The sequence below is a fragment of the Takifugu flavidus genome, unplaced genomic scaffold, assembly GCF_003711565.1.
Source record: "Takifugu flavidus isolate HTHZ2018 unplaced genomic scaffold, ASM371156v2 ctg281, whole genome shotgun sequence".
In the NCBI taxonomy this organism is placed as follows: Eukaryota; Metazoa; Chordata; class Actinopteri; order Tetraodontiformes; family Tetraodontidae; genus Takifugu; species Takifugu flavidus.
In genome coordinates this window covers 22,240-40,536 of record NW_026621925.1, presented here as the reverse complement: position 1 = coordinate 40,536, position 18,297 = coordinate 22,240, and the positions used below count along the sequence as shown (strand labels likewise).

The 18,297-nt window shown below is 47.1% G+C and overlaps 2 non-coding genes and 3 pseudogenes across 2 annotated transcripts; all 5 read left to right on the top strand.

Moving 5' to 3' along the window:
• The first annotated feature begins 3 nt into the window (after positions 1–3).
• LOC130520092 (uncharacterized) lies at positions 4–3,446 on the top strand (annotated as a pseudogene).
• On the top strand, positions 1,763–1,937 carry LOC130520095 (U2 spliceosomal RNA; annotated as a pseudogene).
• Positions 2,574–2,691, top strand: LOC130520096 (U5 spliceosomal RNA). Its single transcript, XR_008948645.1, has one exon. It is a non-coding gene; the product is annotated as a U5 spliceosomal RNA (small nuclear RNA).
• LOC130520094 (U2 spliceosomal RNA) lies at positions 2,907–3,097 on the top strand. The gene has a single exon (XR_008948644.1). It is a non-coding gene; the product is annotated as a U2 spliceosomal RNA (small nuclear RNA).
• A 2,209-nt stretch (positions 3,447–5,655) lies between the features above and the next one.
• Positions 5,656–5,761, top strand: LOC130520097 (U5 spliceosomal RNA; annotated as a pseudogene).
• Positions 5,762–18,297: the final 12,536 nt, after the last annotated feature.

Below are 18,297 nucleotides of genomic sequence, written 5' to 3'. Positions count from 1 at the left end.
AAACTAAACAAAGAAAAGACACAAGCCCAGTTTTACGGACCATGGACAGCGACAGACATGACAGGACTCCCCCTGACCGTGACACAGACTGACCAAAAAATACTTGGTGTTAAATTTGATCGGGAGGGGGGAGGGAAAACAAATTGGCCGGACATGGTAGGGAAAGTCAGACAAAAACTAGGATTCTGGGGACTTAGAGGACTGACTATGGAAGGGAAGGTTTTAATCACCAAAGCAGTGATTTTACCTTTGCTTTTACTGATCAGTTGTGTTTTTTTCCCTCCCAGAAGTGTGATTTTAGAACTGGAGAGAGCCATCTTTTACTTCCTGTGGGGGTCCAAAATGGAAAAACTGAAGAGAGCAATCATGAAAAAAAGAAAAGAAAAAGGAGGAAAAGACGTCCCGGACCTGCACCTGTTCTTAGGGGCCAGGTTCACAGCTACACATGTGGGCATAGTCACAGCCCCATCCAAAAACCCAAAGACAGCGGCAATGGCACGCTTTTGGATGGGGACGTACCTCAGAAAACTAAAAATTGAACCAGTAAACCTCTCGGTGCCCGTGTCTTTTAACCTACCGACGGCATATAGTTTTATCCAGAGGTTTTTAGTGCATTTTAATTTGGAAAATGAGGAGTTGCATATTTTAACTAACCACCGCTCTTTGATTTCTGTTGTGCAGAGCAGCGAGCCAGCCAGTGAGTCCAGTGCGCGGCCTCGCATTAGGTGAGCCCTCAACTGTTTGGCGCAATGTGAACCACCCTGCTCTCCCAAACAGACTCCGGGACCTGTCGTGGATGGTGGCTCATGAGATCCTCCCGGTCAGGTCCGTCATGCACTCCCGAGGCATGGCGGCACACGCAACCTGCCCCCGGCCTGGTTGTGGCGCGCCTGAGTCGGTGAGGCATCTCCTCTGGGAGTGCAGTGCTGCCAAAGACCAGTGGGCAATGGCCGGCTCCTTGAAATTCCCGTACTTGCCAGCAAGGGAGGTCCTTACAGCACAGCTGGTGCTGTATGGGGTGAGCCCAACTGTAATACCACCGAAGGACTTTGCCAAGCAGTGGCTCACCCTAGCCGCCATAAAAGACGCCACATGGACCTCCAGAAACTTGCTGGTAAGGAAGCACATGCAGATCCCCCCCGTGGCGGTGATCCGGATGGCTGCAGCAATGGTTCAAGTGGCCGGAACTGCGGGCGGCAGGCCTAGGACACCGCCACAAAGAAGAATCGCCTCTGTGCCCATTCGGACGAAGGAGCCGGAGCTCCACAGCAAAGGTCAAGGCAGCAGCGGCCTGGCTCTCCGGGTGCGGTAGGCGGGAAGGAGCAGCAGGGCGAGGATCTCCGCTGACCACCAACAGTATCCCGAGAGATCAAATGTTTGGAGGAGCAGGCTGAGTGAGGCTTGGTAGGGACTCACCACGCTCCTGCACAAAGATGGATATGTTTTGAACTGATGCACTCCCTTGTATGGACCTTTTAAGAAGCTTTCAAAGGACACATGAACACTAAATGTAACACCTTTAACCAATGGAAATGGCTATTTTATCGACAAGACTGTTTTAGAAAAAATATTTTTTTCTTAAAAATGGTTTTATAGTCCTCACAATTTGGATATTTTATTGGTACATATTTGAGGTGTATATGTGAACCTTTTACTCAAAGTTTGAAAATGTCTCAACTATTTAATATTTTATTGGCATATTTGAGGTGTATATGTGAACCTTTTACTCAAAGCCGGAAAATGTAAAGATGATTGAGTGCCAATAAACTAAGAAAAAGAAAAAATCTGTTCTTATCAGTTTAATATCTGATATGTCCTCTATCAGGGGACTATATATTAAATGCATTTTTGCAGACAGGAGCTGAAACAGGAGCTTGCTCCATGCACTCCACGCATTGGCCCAGTATTGCAGTCTAGCTGGGAGTGGTGCGCCTTCTCTATACTTTGTGGACAATCAACAGTAAGTGTGTGTCTCTCTCTCTCTCTGCAATGTTGTCACTTTTCAGAGCGCATTGCAAGGGCAGGGCTGCTCTGCCTCCCCGCCCCTTTTGCCAGGTGCACTTTCACTTCAAAAGCCATGGGTGTCAAGCACGACCTCTACAGGCAGTCCTGTGTCATCTCCAAATTGAAGCAAGACATGTCTAAGCAATTTAGAATTCAAAAGCTGCATGGAAATAAACTACTTCCAGTGTAAGGGCACTTCAGTTGTTTACCAGAGTTTTGGCAGTGGGGTGAAGGCTCTTTTGTGCCCCGTGCTTTTTCTCCACAGGGATTGGGGAAAAGCGAGTAATATACCATCCAAGTGACTTCAGAGCAGTAAAAAACACAAGATTGCAGTCCGAGGTCTATTATTAATTACCACATTTCTATTCCAGATTTTCAGAAGAAAGTCACCATGATCTGAACAATGTCATTGTTCTCTGGTCAAAGGATGAGTTGAAGGACAAATGTTGTTATTCACCAAACAAAGTCTAAATTCTTAGAACAATTGTAGAGTAAAAGAGGAAGTCTCACCATCACACAATTGCCCGGGGCGACCGTGGGCACAGCTCCACTCAGCCTGCAAGGGCCACTTGCATGTGGTTCTCTGCAAAGCGTACAGGTCTTTCGCCTTTTACTAAAGACTTCCGTGCAGAGGAGCAGCGCTTTGTCAGTTGCATTTTTTGGCAGGCTCTGCCACTGGTAAAGCCTTGTACACCTGTGAAAAGATATGCGATTCAAACTTGCACACGTTTGGAATTTGCCCCAGAAGTGCAAAAACGTTTGTTCCCATGTAGCAGTTTTAACCTCACCACTTGGGAGGAGGTGCAAATTGGTATTTCGTTGTTAGTGAGGCTTTATGGCCTCACCATCAACTGTTCAGCCTGTGGTAATGCCAATGTACTTTGAGCAAGCAGTCAAAGACCATCGCTTCTCGGCCTTTTGGCTAAGATCAAGTGTAGTATCTGTTCTTATCAGTTTAATATCTGATATGTCCTCTATCAGGGGACTATATATTAAATGCATTTTTGCAGACAGGAGCTGAAACAGGAGCTTGCTCCATGCACTCCACGCATTGGCCCAGTATTGCAGTCTAGCTGGGAGTGGTGCGCCTTCTCTATAGTTTGTGGACAATCAACAGTAAGTGTGTGTGTCTCTCTCTCTGCAATATTGTCACTTTTCAGAGCGCATTGCAAGGCCAGGGCCGCTCTGCCTCGCTGCGTGGTGCCCCGTTTGCCAGGTGCACTTTCACTTCAAAAGCCATGGGTGTCAAGCCCGACCTCTACAGGCAGTCCTGTGTCATCTCCAAATTGAAGCAAGACATGTATGAGCAATTTAGAATTCAAAAGCTGCATGGAAATAAACTACTTCCAGTGTAAGGGCACTTCAGTTGTTTACCAGAGTTTTGGCAGTGGGGTGAAGGCTCTTTTGTGCCCCGTGCTTTTTCTCCACAGGGATTGGGGAAAAGCGAGGACGATCACTGGCTTCCAGAAGAAAGGAATACGCTCAGCTGATGGGAACGTGGACCAAGCTAATGAGTTGAACCAGTTTTTCAACAGGTTTGACTCTAGCTCCCCCTCCCCCAGCTGTCCCAATATTCCTCTGGATAACAATGGGTCCCCTTCACACCTCCCAGAGCCCCTAACACCTCTGCCAACTTCTTCCCCCTCCCCCCTGCTGACACCCTACATGGATCCCAGCATGTCACCCATCCCCCCGACAGGACTATCCTTCACATCTGGCCAGGTGAGGAGAGAGCTGGAGAGGCTCAACCAGAGGAAGGCTGCCGGACCAGACGGCATCAGCCCACGAGTGCTGAGGAACTGCTCCAGGCAGCTGTGTGGAATACTGCAGCACCTGTTCAACCAGAGCCTTCATCTTCAGAGGATCCCAGTGCTTTGGAAGACATCCTGCCTGGTCCCGGTGCCGAAGAAGACCCATCCTGTGGCACCCAGTTACTACAGGCCAATAGCACTGACCTCCCACATTATGAAGATCATGGAGCGGCTGGTGCTGTCACACCTCAGACCTCTGGTGAGCCCCTTTCAGGACCCTCTGCAGTTTGCCTATCAGCCCAAGGTGGGGGTTGATGACGCAGTGATATACCTGCTGCAGAGGGCTTACTCCTCCTTGGACAGACTAAACACCACAGTGCGGGTCATGTTCTTCGACTTCTCTTCTGCCTTCAATACCATCCAGCCAAGACTGCTGAGGGCGAAGTTGGAGAAGATGCAGATGGATGCTCCCCTTGTTTCTTGGATCGAGGACTACCTGACAGGTCGGCCACAGTTTGTGAGACTGCAGAGCTGTGCGTCCGACCCCCTGATGAGCAACACAGGAGCTCGTCAAGGAACTGTGCTCTCCCCATTCCTGTTCACCACCTACACAGCTGACTTCCAGTACCACTCTGAGACATGTCATCTCCAGAAGTACTCGGATGACACAGTCATAGTCGGGTGTGTGGAGAATGGCCAGGAGGACGAATACAGGGACCTTGTGGAGAGTTTTGTCAGGTGGAGCAGGGAGAACCTTCTGCAGCTCAACGTGACCAAGACGAAGGAGATGGTGGTGGATTTCAGAAAAAGCAAGTCCCCACCCTCCCCAGTCTGCATCAGTGGGAAAGAAGTGGAACTAGTCCCATCTTACAGGTTCCTGGGTGTCCAGCTGGACAATAAACTGGAGTGGTCCACAAACACCGATGCTGTTTACAAGAAGGCCATGAGCAGACTCTATTTCCTCAGGAGACTCAGGTCCTTCAGTGTTTGCAGCAGGATGCTCCACATGTTCTACCAGTCTGTCATGGCTAGCACCATCTTCTTTGCTGCGGTGTGCTGGGGTGCAGGCATTAAAGCAAAGGATGCCAACAGACTCAACAAACTCATCAAAAAAGCAGGGTCTGTTGTTGGCTGTAGACTTGATAACTTGGACGAGGTGGTGAGGGACAGGATGGTGTTGAAACTGCGGACAATCATGGACAGTCCCTCCCACCCCCTCCATAACACAGTGGACAAACTGAGGAGCAGCTTCAGCAACGGACTCCTGCAGCCTCGCTGGTCTAAGGAACGGTACAGGAAGTCATTCCTGCCGTCCGCCTTTAAACTCTATAATTCACTCAAACCAACTCAACAATAATTGTGTAATGTTTATGCTGTAATTTTATTTCTAATTTATTCTATATTTATGTATATATGCTTATAATGCTTATAATATGTATATATTATATTATGTATATATTATATATGCTTATAATATATGCTGTATGTATATATGCTTATAACACTCTAATCTTATCTGTATTTATTTTTTTTTCTGTCTCTTTACTCTGCATACGCTGCTACTATAACTCAATTTCCCCACGGGGATGAATAAAGTCCATCTTAATCTTAATCTTAATCTTAATCCAAGTGACTTCAGAGCAGTAAAAAACACAAGATTGCAGTCCGAGGTCTATTATTAATTACCACATTTCTATTCCAGATTTTCAGAAGAAAGTCACCATGATCTGAACAATGTCATTGTTCTCTGGTCAAAGGATGAGTTGAAGGACAAATGTTGTTATTCACCAAACAAAGTCTAAATTCTTAGAACAATTGTAGAGTAAAAAAGGAAGTCTCACCATCACACAATTGCCTGGGGCGACCGTGGGCACAGCTCCACTCAGCCTGCAAGGGCCACTTGCATGTGGTTCTCTGCAAATTGTACAAGTCTTTCGCCTTTTACTAAAGACTTCCGTGCAGAGGAGCAGCGCTTTGTCAGTTGCATTTTTTGGCAGGCTCTGCCACATTCACTCCACGCATTGGCCCAGTATTGCAGTCTAGCTGGGAGTGGTGCGCCTTCTCTATACTTTGTGGACAATCAACAGTAAGTGTGTCTCTCTCTCTCTCTCTGCAATGTTGTCACTTTTCAGAGCGCATTGCAAGGCCAGGGCCGCTCTGCCTCGCTGCGTGGTGCCCCGTTTGCCAGGTGCACTTTCACTTCAAAAGCCATGGGTGTCAAGCACGACCTCTACAGGCAGTCCTGTGTCATCTCCAAATTGAAGCAAGACATGTATAAGCAATTTAGAATTCAAAAGCTGCATGAAAATAAACTACTTCCAGTGTAAGGGCACTTCAGTTGTTTACCAGAGTTTTGGCAGTGGGGTGAAGGCTCTTTTGTGCCCTGTGCTTTTTCTCCACAGGGATTGGGGAAAAGCGAGTAATATACCATCCAAGTGACTTCAGAGCAGTAAAAAACACAAGATTGCAGTCCGAGGTCTATTATTAATTACCGCATTTCTATTCCAGATTTTCAGAAGAAAGTCACCATGATCTGAACAATGTCATTGTTTTGGAATGAATTTCTTCCCTTAAAAAACCTTGAAATTTGATGACATACCTCCACACATATCTGTTCATTCCGGACATTAAGGATGGGCGGATCGATCCCGTGGTATCGATATATCAATACTCACAAGCTACTCATTTGGTATCGATTTTCTTTTATAAATATCGATACTAACTAAAAAAAAAAAAAATTACCAAATTTATTGAGCTGGCCCATGTCACGTGACAGGAGATATCGAATGAACATCAACGTGCAACATAGCCCGCCGAGCCGACACAGTAAGCAAAAGGCAGAGCCGCAATCTTCTTAAAGCAGAAAATGTGAATATGATACTTTTTCTGAACAGCAATCTGAGACTTCAGTAAAGTGTGATGACATACCTCAAGTGCACTAAAGGTGTGATGGTGTCAGACATTGTTCTAGTTAATTTTCTCATGGAACAACTGTCTTATCAAATCAAATCAATCTTTATTTATATAGTGTCTTATACAATCAAAATTGTTTCAAGGCGCTTTCCAGAATCCCAGGCCTGACCCGCAACAAGCAACAGTGGCAAGGAAAAACTCCCCTTTAACAGGAAGAAACCTTGCGCAGGACCAGGCTCATGTAGGGGGACCCTCCTGCTGATGGCCGGCTGGGTAAAGAGAGAGGAGTGGAGAGGAGAGGAGAGGAGAGGAGGAGGAGAGGAGAGGAGAGGAGAAGGAGAAGGAGGGGGAAGAGGAGAGAGGGGAGGGAAGAGGAGAGGAAAGGAGGGGAGGGGAGAGGAAAAGTAGAAGGAGAAGGAGAAGGAGGGGAGGGGGAAAGGAGAGGAGAGGAGAGGAGAGGCACAGAGCACAGAAACACACACAAAAATACACTATACAGCGGGGCCGGAGGTCATCATGCAGCTCCGAAGGTGGCGATACCTGTAAATGAATAGGGGGGAAGAGAAGCAGAAAAACTACACAGGAATCAGCATAACTAGTCTGATGCAGGTTTAAAGGATAAGGAAATCCTAGTAATCAATTGACCATAATAAATTGTATATAAATGGTCTGTATTTGTCTTGTGATTTGTCTTAAATGTAATAATATGTTGACTGACAAAAATTGCCAGTAAGAAATGAACGGTATCGGTATCGATATCGATGAAAATACAAGAAAAAGGATCGGTATCGTATCGAATCCCAAAAGTGTGGTATCGCCCATCCTTACCGGACATATTCGCTCACACTCATTTACATAGTCACACCCACATCCAATTGTTTTGAGCATCACAGCCCGTCCATTGCCCAGTTTTCCTTTCTTTATAAAGAGAAGGCTTCTTTCACTTTTTTTACCATTTGACATCATGAGTCTCAAGAAGCCAAGATGTGTATCTCCCAGCTTTTTGGGCACCAGCATGGGTGAAGTGGCGATGTCTGACAGGTAGGAAGTAATGACACGATCTGGTCACAATTTATTTGCCTGTCTGTGTGAGGTGTGTGTGTGTGTGCGTGTGTGCTCGTCGCGTCTAATTGTTTACCCCTGGAAATTTAATTGTTCCTTTTCTTTGTGGACTGGTGCTGCGGGCCACGGCGGGGACCCAACCCCTGATGGAGGGTGTTTTCATCACACCCCTCATGTGTGGTTTTGTTTGTAGTAGCACGGGTGTTTTTAGTTAGTTTATCTCTCCTAATTGAGTTTTACCTGCCGGTGGGGCCCCAGCCCTGTCCACCCCTTTTGTTAATTTAACTTTTGTACAGCCGAGTTAACTTTTTGTTGAGTATTGGATTTAATAATAAAATTGTAGCACATAACCCTCAATCCCGTCTCTGCCTCTGTAGTCGAAATTTATCTGCGTGTGCCTAACCGAGTGATTGTTCACTGGTTAATTCCTGGGGTGAAATTCCCCAGGTGGCGTTGCGTCCACCGTTACACCTCTCACTCGCCACATCTTGGCGTTGTCGGCAGGATTACCACATTTAAAAGGGGCAGAGACTATTTTTTTGGGGTTATTGGTGTTTATTTGAATCTGATAATTTTCCTTTGTTGTTTTTATTTTCCGTATTTTCCTTTGTTTTTTCCCTTCTATTCGATTTAAAATTTAGGCAGTTGTAGAGCCAAAGCAGCAGTGATCAGTCTAGTGGTTTAATCCCCTATTGTCCGGTGCAATTCCCTCTTCCAGGCAACATGGAGGAGGAGATTCAACAGCTTCGAGAGTTGGTGTTGCAGCTTAAGGCAGAAAACGAGCAACTTCGCCAAGAGCGTGCTACTTCTCTGGGTGGTCCTAGTGGGTCCGCATCAGCTTCCTCTGGTCCAACTGGTTACGCCTCCGGTGCCGGGGTCTCAGCTCCTATTATTGAACGGTTGGTCGTCATCCCAAGAGACCGTAAGTGCCCGATGTTCAGTGGGAAGTCGGGAATTAGCATTGCAGAGTGGGCAGAGGAGGTTCAGGCGTGCGCGCATGCTAGGTACCTTCCAGCTGCAGAGCAAGCCATGTTCATGGTTGACCATTTAGAGCAGGGGTGGGGAACCCTTTTCATATCGAGGGCCATTTCAATTTTTATAAAGTCCTCCGAGGGCCATACTATTATGAACACATACCTAGGGATGCAAAAAAAAGACAAAAAAAAAAAGTCTATAACCACTGTGTTACTAAGTCTCATGATTGCTGCATTTGAGTTTGAATTATTTATTTAGCACACATGCATATAAAATCACCAAATAAATAGAATAAAATGACAAGTAAAATATGTTTTCATGATCATACAAAATAAAAAGAGGTGCAGAGTTGAGGCAAGAGACCCGTAAGGGCCTGTTCGAGGCCTCTACTCACAAAAACTGCAATACAACAAGATAATCAAGAAAATAAATGAAAAAGAAAGAAAGATAAAGACAATAACAACAACAACAACAACTAGAAAGCACTCGGAGAGCGCAGACCTCCGCCAAGCGCAACAATTCCTGGCATATTGTGATTTCCACCATAAATATTAGTCCCACATATACTTTGACTACATATTTAGATTCCTTGACCATAAAAACATACAGTTAGCCACTGGAATCATAACGATATATGTCTTAGTTCAATAGTTATTCGCGAAAAGAAATTCACGCTTTGAAACAATTTTACTTTGTCTGGCGCGAGCGCCTCAGCGGCGGCTACGAGGCACGTTCACGAACTCTCCTTCGGCGTGAGGTTTCAGCTTCGTGGCTATTAATTCACTCACCACAAAACTTGATAACTGAGGTGGGGTTGACCACAGCCACATTGGCCTCCCAGTCAGCCGTCCCATCTGTACTTGATAGGATAGGGTCATGGGACTCTTCAGCCTTAACTGAGCTGGAAGAAGCCAGTGTTCCGTCTTTGCTGGACCAGTACAGCTCAGTGTTCGCAGCCAATGATGGTGACTTGGGGTGTACAAACCTAATTTCACACGAGATACCCCTGCTTGATGATGTCCCTGTGCGGCAACGGTATCGTCGCATTCCCCCTTCAGAGTACGAGGCAGTGAGGTTGCACATTAACCAGCTTCTTGAGTCACAAGTCATCTGTGAGCACTCCAGTCCCTATGCCTCACCTATCGTGTTGGTGAGGAAGAAGGATGGTGGCTTGAGGCTCTGTGTGGATTATCGGCTCCTGAACAGTAAGACCAGAAAGGATGCCGTTCCACTGCCTCGTATCGAGGAGAGCCTGGACGCTTTATCGGGGGCCCACTGGTTTTCAACTCTTGACCTTGCCAGTGGGTATAACCAAGTGCCTGTGGCTGAGCAGGACCGTCCCAAGGCCGCTTTTTGCACCCCCTTTGGTCTTTTCGAATTCAATCGGATGCCTTTTGGCCTTTGCAATGCGCCAAGCACTTTCCAGTGGCTGATGCAACGCATGTTTGGCGATCAGCAAGGTCAGTCCCTCCTGCTTTATCTTGATGACATAATCATCTTTTCATCTTCCGTTGAGCAACACCTACAGCGGCTGGAAATGGTGCTCGGGCGACTGCAGGGGCAGGGCCTTAAGGTCAAAGTGGAGAAATGTGCAATCTTCCAGGAGCAGGTCTTGTACTTGGGACACATCATCTCCAGCCAGGGTGTCTCGACCGAACCCAAGAAAATAGAGACTGTGGCTGGCTGGCAGCGTCCTCGTCACATCAGTGAGTTGTGGTCCTTTTTAGGGTTCGCCAGTTATTACAGGCGTTTTGTCGATGGCTTCGCCAAGATGGCTAAACCCTTGCACCAGTTGGTAGCCGACCTGGCTGGCACCAAAACAAAACGGGGATCTGGCCAGGCACTGGGGTCCGCATGGACGCCCGAGTGCGAGGAGAGCTTCAATGCTCTAAAGTCAAGGTTAGTTTCCACCCCAGTATTGGCTTACGCGGACTTTTCGCGTCCTTTCATTCTTGAAACTGATGCTAGTCATAGTGGGGTTGGTGCAGTGCTCTCCCAGGAGACAGATGGATGTGTGAGACTGGTGGCTTATGCGAGCAACATGTCCAACTATAGCTCTATGAAGCTAGAATTTCTTGCGCTCAAGTGGGCCGTGACGGAGAAATTTAGAGAGTATCTGTTGGGGCATAAGTGCATTGTGTACACAGATAATAACCCCTTGAGCCACCTTCAGTCTGCTAAGCTGGGGGCGGCCGAGCATAGGTGGGCTGCTTAGCTTGCTGCTTTTGATCTGGAGATCAAGTACCGGTCTGGGCGAAACAACCGAAATGCGGACACACTGTCGGGACAGTACGCACCAACGCCGGCTTGTCATTCCATCTTTGCCTGGCACTTCTGTCCCGTGTAGCCTTCAGCCGGACATCCAGCCTGGTCCTATGGTTGGTGCCTTGCAGTCCTTGATTTCTATCCTTCCATCCCACTCTCCATTTGACCTTCGCTTGATGCAGGAAGCGGACCCTTTATTAAAGGAGGTGTTGGTGTTTTGGCGACATGGGTCTCTCCCTACCTCTGCTGAGAGGAGGCAGCTCCCTCAGCCCGCAATTGTACTGTTGCGCCAGTGGGACCGCCTGGTCGAAAAAAATAGGGTGCTTTTCCGGCGGGTGTTCCGCTCTGATGGTGGGGAAGAACAACTCCAACTTCTTTTGCCCGCGGTGCTCAAGGGGGACACCCTGCATCAGCTCCACCAGGAGCATGGACATCAAGGCACGGAAAGGACCACCGAGCTGGTTTGGCAACGCTGCTACTGGCTGGGAATGTCGTCAGACATCAAGAAGTGGGTGCAGCAGTGCGAACGCTGTCAAGTTGCGAAGGACTCGGGGCAGGTTAATCGGAGTTACATGGGCCACCTGCTCGCATCCCGGCCAAACGAGATTTTGGCAGTGGATTTTACTTTGCTTGAACCTTCTCGTAATGGCTTTGAGAACGTCTTAGTCATGACTAATGTGTTCAGTAAATTTACAGTGGCTGTTCCCACCCGGGACCAGCGAGCGGTGACAGTAGCTCAGGTTCTGGTCACAGAATGGTTCTATATGTATGGGGTTCCAAGTCGCCTACACTCAGACCAGGGCAGAAGCCTTGAGAGTGGTTTGATTTTCCAGCTTTGTGCTTTGTATGGGGTTGCCAAGTCCCGCACTACTCCCTATAATCCGGCCGGAAATGGTCAGTGTGAGAGGTTCAACAGGACACTTCACAACCTCCTGTGAACATTGCCGGTTTCCTGAAAGCGGGACTGGGCTTCTTGTCTTCCTCAAGTGCTTTTTGGCTACAACACTACACCTCATCAGAGCACTGGTGAGTCCCTGTTTTACCTGATGTTTGGGCAGGAGCCCCTTCTTCCCATTGACTTTCTCCAGGGTCGTGTGCCGGACCCGATTCCTGGTGAGGTGCAGGACTGGGTGGTAGAACACCGAGCCAGGCTTTGTGTGGCATTCGAGGGTGCTCGCGAGAAACTAGTGATGGCAGCGAGCAAGCGCAAGGAGAGACACGATCTGTTTGTCCGAGATGCACCTCTGCCAGTGGGACAGTTGGTGTACCTGAGGGACCATGGTGTTAGAGGCCGCCATAAGATCCAAGATCTCTGGAGCTCTGTTGTCCACCAGGTTGTGCTGGCCCCTACGGGCGACGTTGTGGTCTATACTGTGGCGCCCATGGGTGACCTGGGTGGGACTCGGAATGTCCATAGAGACATGCTAAAGGCGGTTGTCCAGCCCGAAGTTGTGGCCCTCTCCTCACCAACTTCTCCATCTTTGTCTCCACTGGTGGCCTCTGTGGACGACTCTTCCAACAGCGACCTCTGGCTTCTGGTTTCCGAGGCTCCGGTGCCATCCATTGCTGTGCCGCCACCATTTGGGACCCCTCAGGCATCCTCTGCCCCAGCTGCAACAGCACCCCAGGGTGCGTGCAGTCTGACTGCACCCGTAAGTAGCAGCAATCCATCACCAACAGTGCCCCCAGCTGACCAGCCTTGCAGTAGTCAACAATCCCTGCGCCGGACTGCTCGTTCAACTGGTGGCAGTCACTCAAACAGGCATCACCTTCCACTGTCAGTTAATTCGCAGGAGGAAGTTTCTAATCGGCCGCCAGACTCTGTATCCAATTCCCTAACGGCAGTGTTTAGACCTTGGTGCTAACTTGGCCCTGTCTCTTGTCGGGTTGACGATCCAAAAGGTGGGGGTGGATGTGGCAGGGCGTGGCCTGCCCTCCGCACAGGTGCCATATGGAGGTAATGCCTTAATTGGTGGGCGGGGAGAAAAGGTTTATATAAGGCACTGCCTCCAGCTGGCTTTAGTTGTTTTCCCCCTTCGACAAAGGTACGGCGTGGTTGCAGCTTATCTGGGCTGTTCGACCAACTGAACCTGTTTCACAGAATGAGCATGCTGTCTGGCAGCGTCAAGAAGGTCGGTACTTCCTCCCACCATCCTTCCGTCTAGAGCACTTTGCCATAAGGGCGCGTGTGCTAGTTTGCACTGGGCAGTTGGCTGCCGGCTGGTGTCAGTGGGTCGCGTTACCCCAGCGGGAACCCCTCACGGAGTGGTGGCGCCACCAAATACAGTCGGCACAGATTACCTCGCTTCCTGGACCCACTGCTGTTTTGGCTCAGTTCTTTTGTTCGGGACTCTCTCCTGTTTGCTCTCGCTCTCTCTCCTTGCTCCCCTTCGCTCGGAGAAACGGCGCTGAGACGTAGTGGTGCCGCCGAGGCGACCACGGAGCTATTGCCTTCATTTTAGACTTTTAACAGTGTTTGTAAATTGTATTATAAACTTTATATTTACTCTTTTTAGGTTTTGTTTCTTTTCTTGTTTGATGTTGTGTTCTCTTAGACGATCTGGTCACAATTTATTTGCCTGTCTGTGTGAGGTGTGTGTGTGCGTGTGTGCTCATCGCGTCTAATTGTTTGCCACTAGAAATTTAATTGTTCCTTTTCTTTGTGAACCGGTGCTGCGGGCCACGGCGGGGACCCAACCCCTGATGGAGGGCGTTTTCATCACACCCCTCGTGTGTGGTTTTGTTTGTAGTAGCACGGGTGTTTTTAGTTTGTTTATCTCTCCTAATTGAGTTTTACCTGCCGGTGGGACCGTGCATCAAAGTCCAGTGTCAATTTTGTCGTGGCAATTCTCAGAACAGATCTGAAGTGTTCATCACTCAACTGGGATCTGCGGGGATCTGCTGTTCATCACACTAGTTTCTTCAAGAAACTTTAACTGATGATGCTGAAGTACCCTCATTTGAATAAAGTTTACAAGTTTTACAACTGGCTTCATTACGTGGTCAAGCCAGCCGGCCATCAGCAGGAGGGTCCTCCTACATGAGCCTAGTCCTGCTCAAGGTTTCTTCCTGTTAAAGGGGAGTTTTTCCTTGCCACTGTTGCTTGTCTGGGGTTAGGCCCTGGGATTCTGGAAAGCGACTTGAAACAATTTTGAGTGTAAAAGACGCTATATAAATAAAGATTGACTGATTGATTGAAGCCGCAATACAGATTTACACAGTGCTTCCTGGTGGATTATGCAGTGTAAGAAAATTACTTCTTTCCCAGGGTTGTTGTTTTTTTCCCAGTCAGATTTGGCGATCGATCTGTGGTAATGGTGGCGAGCATACTCCAAGGTAGCTTGTGCCTTTCCATGGCTGCCGATACGCTGTCATACAAATCCTCTCCACTCATTTTCCCCTTAAAGGAATCCATGGCTAAAACTCTTCCTTTATCTCAAATTTGTCATTCATCCCTCCGATAAAAATTAAAAGCTGAGCGGTGTCAAATGCCAAAGAATATAATGTAAATTACTCCGCTTGTTTGTTTAGCTTGCTAGCTAAATCTTCGTTACTTAGATTAACATGGTAAGTCACTGTCCTGCGTGATAAGATTATTTTTTCAAATTTGTTCTTGCTCTCCGGACACAAAATAGCTGCTGAGTGAGGGGAGAGGAGAGGAGAGGAGAGGAGAGGAGAGGAGAGGAGAGGAGAGGCAGCCATGACCCAGCAGGGTGACAGAGGCCTGTCAGGTGATCGTGTCCGTGGACCCCAGCAGCCTCGGGCTGTTAGGTTAACATCTTAGCAGAACTAAGATGTTAACCTAATAATTAAACGACACTCTAAATATGATAATCAGTCTGACTAGAATATTAACTGGAACTATAGAGTTACTATCAGCTTTCTCAAAGAGGAAGGTTTCAAGTCTAATCTTAAAGTAGACATGGAGTAAGCCTCCCACAACTGGACAGGGAGCTTGTTTCACAGCAAAGGGGCGTGGTAGCTAAAAGCTCAGCCCCCCATTTTACCTTTAGAGACTCTGGGGACCACAAGTAAACCAGCATTCTGAAAGTGGTGCGGTCTATTGGGATTATAAAGCATCGATGAACCTCACTGACTGTACCTCACTGACTGTACAGAATAAGTGACAATACTGTACTGCTGAGTCTAAAGAAGAATTTTATAAACTATTCTAGATTTAATGGGCAGCCAATGAAGCGACGCGAGTACAGGAGTCATATGATCTCTTTTGTCAATACGTGTCAGAACTCTGCAGTATTTTGGATCAGCTGGAGGCACTTCCACGGAATAGCATAATACAGAGCTTTAATCACAGGGATGTTTCTTTTGATTCACGTCGTCATCCTCTCTATGTTGTTTTAGGAAGGTAAACTACGGGCCACTGCTGTTGAAGCACTCCTGTCACTCAACCTATATGTTTCTAGACGCAAAGGTATCAAATCGACCAATAAATGCGTGTGGAGGTCCGCTGTGGCATCTTCAAAACTTTTTGAGGCGAACATTTGCTGACCTAATATGATCATTTGTAACTGATCTTGTGGGTTTTTTAAGGATCATATAATTTTTGTTCACACTGGGGGTGCGGCTGTATTTACCCTGCTAGGTTTTGCGTCAGCATCATGATGCTCATATTTTTATGATGTCTGTCCTGTATGAAGATTTTGTCCACTTCAGGATTGTTGGAAGCTTGAAAAATAACATCATCCAGGATACCGTATTTTCACGACTATAAGGCGCACCTAAAACACTGAGATTTTCTCAAAAATCAACGGTGCGCCTTATAATATGGTGCGCCTTGTGTGTGAACTGTGAGTTCCAAAATCTGCTGTGTGCCTTTGGTGGGTGCACTACGGTAAACGCTCCACCAATCGATTAGCGGCACACCTACACGTAAAAATGGCGCCGGTCAAGCGAGACGCGTATGAATGAGGCTTACTTTAAACTGCAGGCCATCGAATATGCGGCTGAAAATGGCAATCGAGCAATCTTAGTGTTTTCGCTTTATGAGGAGGCCGCATCTCTCCATACGGGCAAGGACAACTGTTGCGCAGCGGCTGCCCGCGGATTACCAGGAGATGGTGGCCATCTTCCGCACCTTAGTGATGGGACGATGATACCTCAAGGAGTGTATTGACACACTACACAAACTGTGTCGGCACTGTATTGATACTGTGTTGGTCACCCAATAGTGACCCCTGCAGTAGTTATAAAATGATTGCAGGTAAAGGAATTCCTTGTTTGCTAAACTGAGTTGGTATGTAAAATATAGCAAATTTGAGTTACAATTCAGAGTTACAATTTTTTACTTATGTACACACATTTTTTGTTAACTATTAAATCATATGAAATAAGACAAAAAAGTGATTAGTTTATGAATTTTTATTGAGAAACAAAAGTTTTTGGAGTGTCTTTGCTCCCCAGCCTTAGAAAATACTCTTTCACACGGTACAGATGACGATGGTGAGCAGAGAGTTTTAAGTGCAAGTTGAACAGAGTAAAAACTAAGGTGGCGCATTGCATTCAATCGTTAAAAAAATAGACACCCTATCTCATGATTTCGAGATCAGGATCTCGTTATTATGAGGTAAAATGAATAAAGCAACTGTAAGGCTTTTTAACTGACTATCATATGTATCACAGGTCATTCACTTGATAAAGTGAGTGCAATGCGCCACCGTTAAAAATTGTATATAACAGTAAACAATGCTCAAAGGAGAAAAAGATTTCCCTTGTTTGGAGTCACAAGATCAAAATTATTCCACACTGGGGAAAACTTCTTAGAACGATCCATAATTGCGCAACTGCAAAACTCCATCCAACAAACCCACGACATGTCGATAGTTTGTTTCCTTATAAACACACTTTGGCGCGGCACATCCAAACGATACAATTCCTGTATCGGTCACGTGAGTCTTTCTTAAAGCAATACACGCACCGATACGGGGTTTCACTCTTGAGCTCTCGGCACAGTGCTGACGCACCATTGTCGCTCGTCCCATCACTACCGCACCTACTGCCGCGACAAGATAACCGCGCCCAGCCACATTACCAACATGGATGAGATCCCTCTGACTTTTAACATCCCTTTGACCCACAAAAGGGAGAAAAAGGGACCAGTACGGTGGCGATACACACAACGGGGCACGAGAAGTAGAGGTAAGATCGGGCCTAAAAAATCCAGCCCGACCCAGGCCCGCGGGTATTAAAGCCCAACCCGGCCCGAGCCCGATCAATTAACTTGATTTGCAGGCCCGAGCCCGAAACAAACCCAAAATTTTATTTGTGAGGACTCAGGAGGAGGAGGAATTGTAGATCACAAGGAAGGGCATCTGAGATACACGGGGTAAAGCCTCCAGAGCGCAGCAGGTTCACTATAGTCTTCGTTACTAAAGGCGGAAACAAACAGACTTTAAAAATCCTCCGCTGGAGACTGCGCACACGGATGGATCCATTCATACATGTTTCTGGACCAGCTGCTGTTTGAGAAGTCAGACCTGCTGAGGTAGGTGGTCCAGAGCAGTCACCTCGATGTAAAGTGCGTGTTATTCCTGTGAAATAAGGGAAATAAATAAACCCTCAGATGGATGGATGCGGAGGGGAAAATTAAAAAGAGGGCGGCATTCACCTGCGCACGGCATGCTCTGGCTCTGCGGCTCCTGATTAGTAGTTAAATAGCAATTACCATACAGCGCCTTCTCTGTTTTATCCAAATTATTTATTTTATAACAAGTATTCCTTAGTTTAATAACCATACATCGTTTTAGTATACATAATATATAAATAAATATTTATTTTTAAAAAATGTTAGCGAGAGAGAAGCCGGCCCGACCCGACCCGAACGTAATAATTGACATTTTGGGCCCGACCCGTCGGGCTCGGACTCAGGCTCGGGCTTAAGATCTTACTTCTAACGAGAAGTCGTCGTTCACCGTGGTTCTCGGCTGCCACGGAAATGGACAGAGCGCTGGATGATGGAAGGCGAACACTCCTTCACAAAGACTATGAAGCAGCGGCGGGCAAGTTATGCCACCATATGTGGGTGGATTGTAGACGCATGGGCTATGATACCGTCTTCATGTATTGTAAGAGCTTTCACAAAATCAATGCGGAACCGGAACCGGTCGGTGAGTCGGATTCAGATGATTAAGAAGAGGAATTCGGGATGTTGGACATTGAAATAGTGCAGCTGTTTAATTCAGATGCAGAAGATGAAAACTTTGATGGTTTTGTGGCGGAAGAATGAATATTTTGTTCAATAAATGTGTCGAAACTCACTGTTTTACTTCCGTTGTCATTTTTTACTGTATGTTTCAGCATGCACCTAATA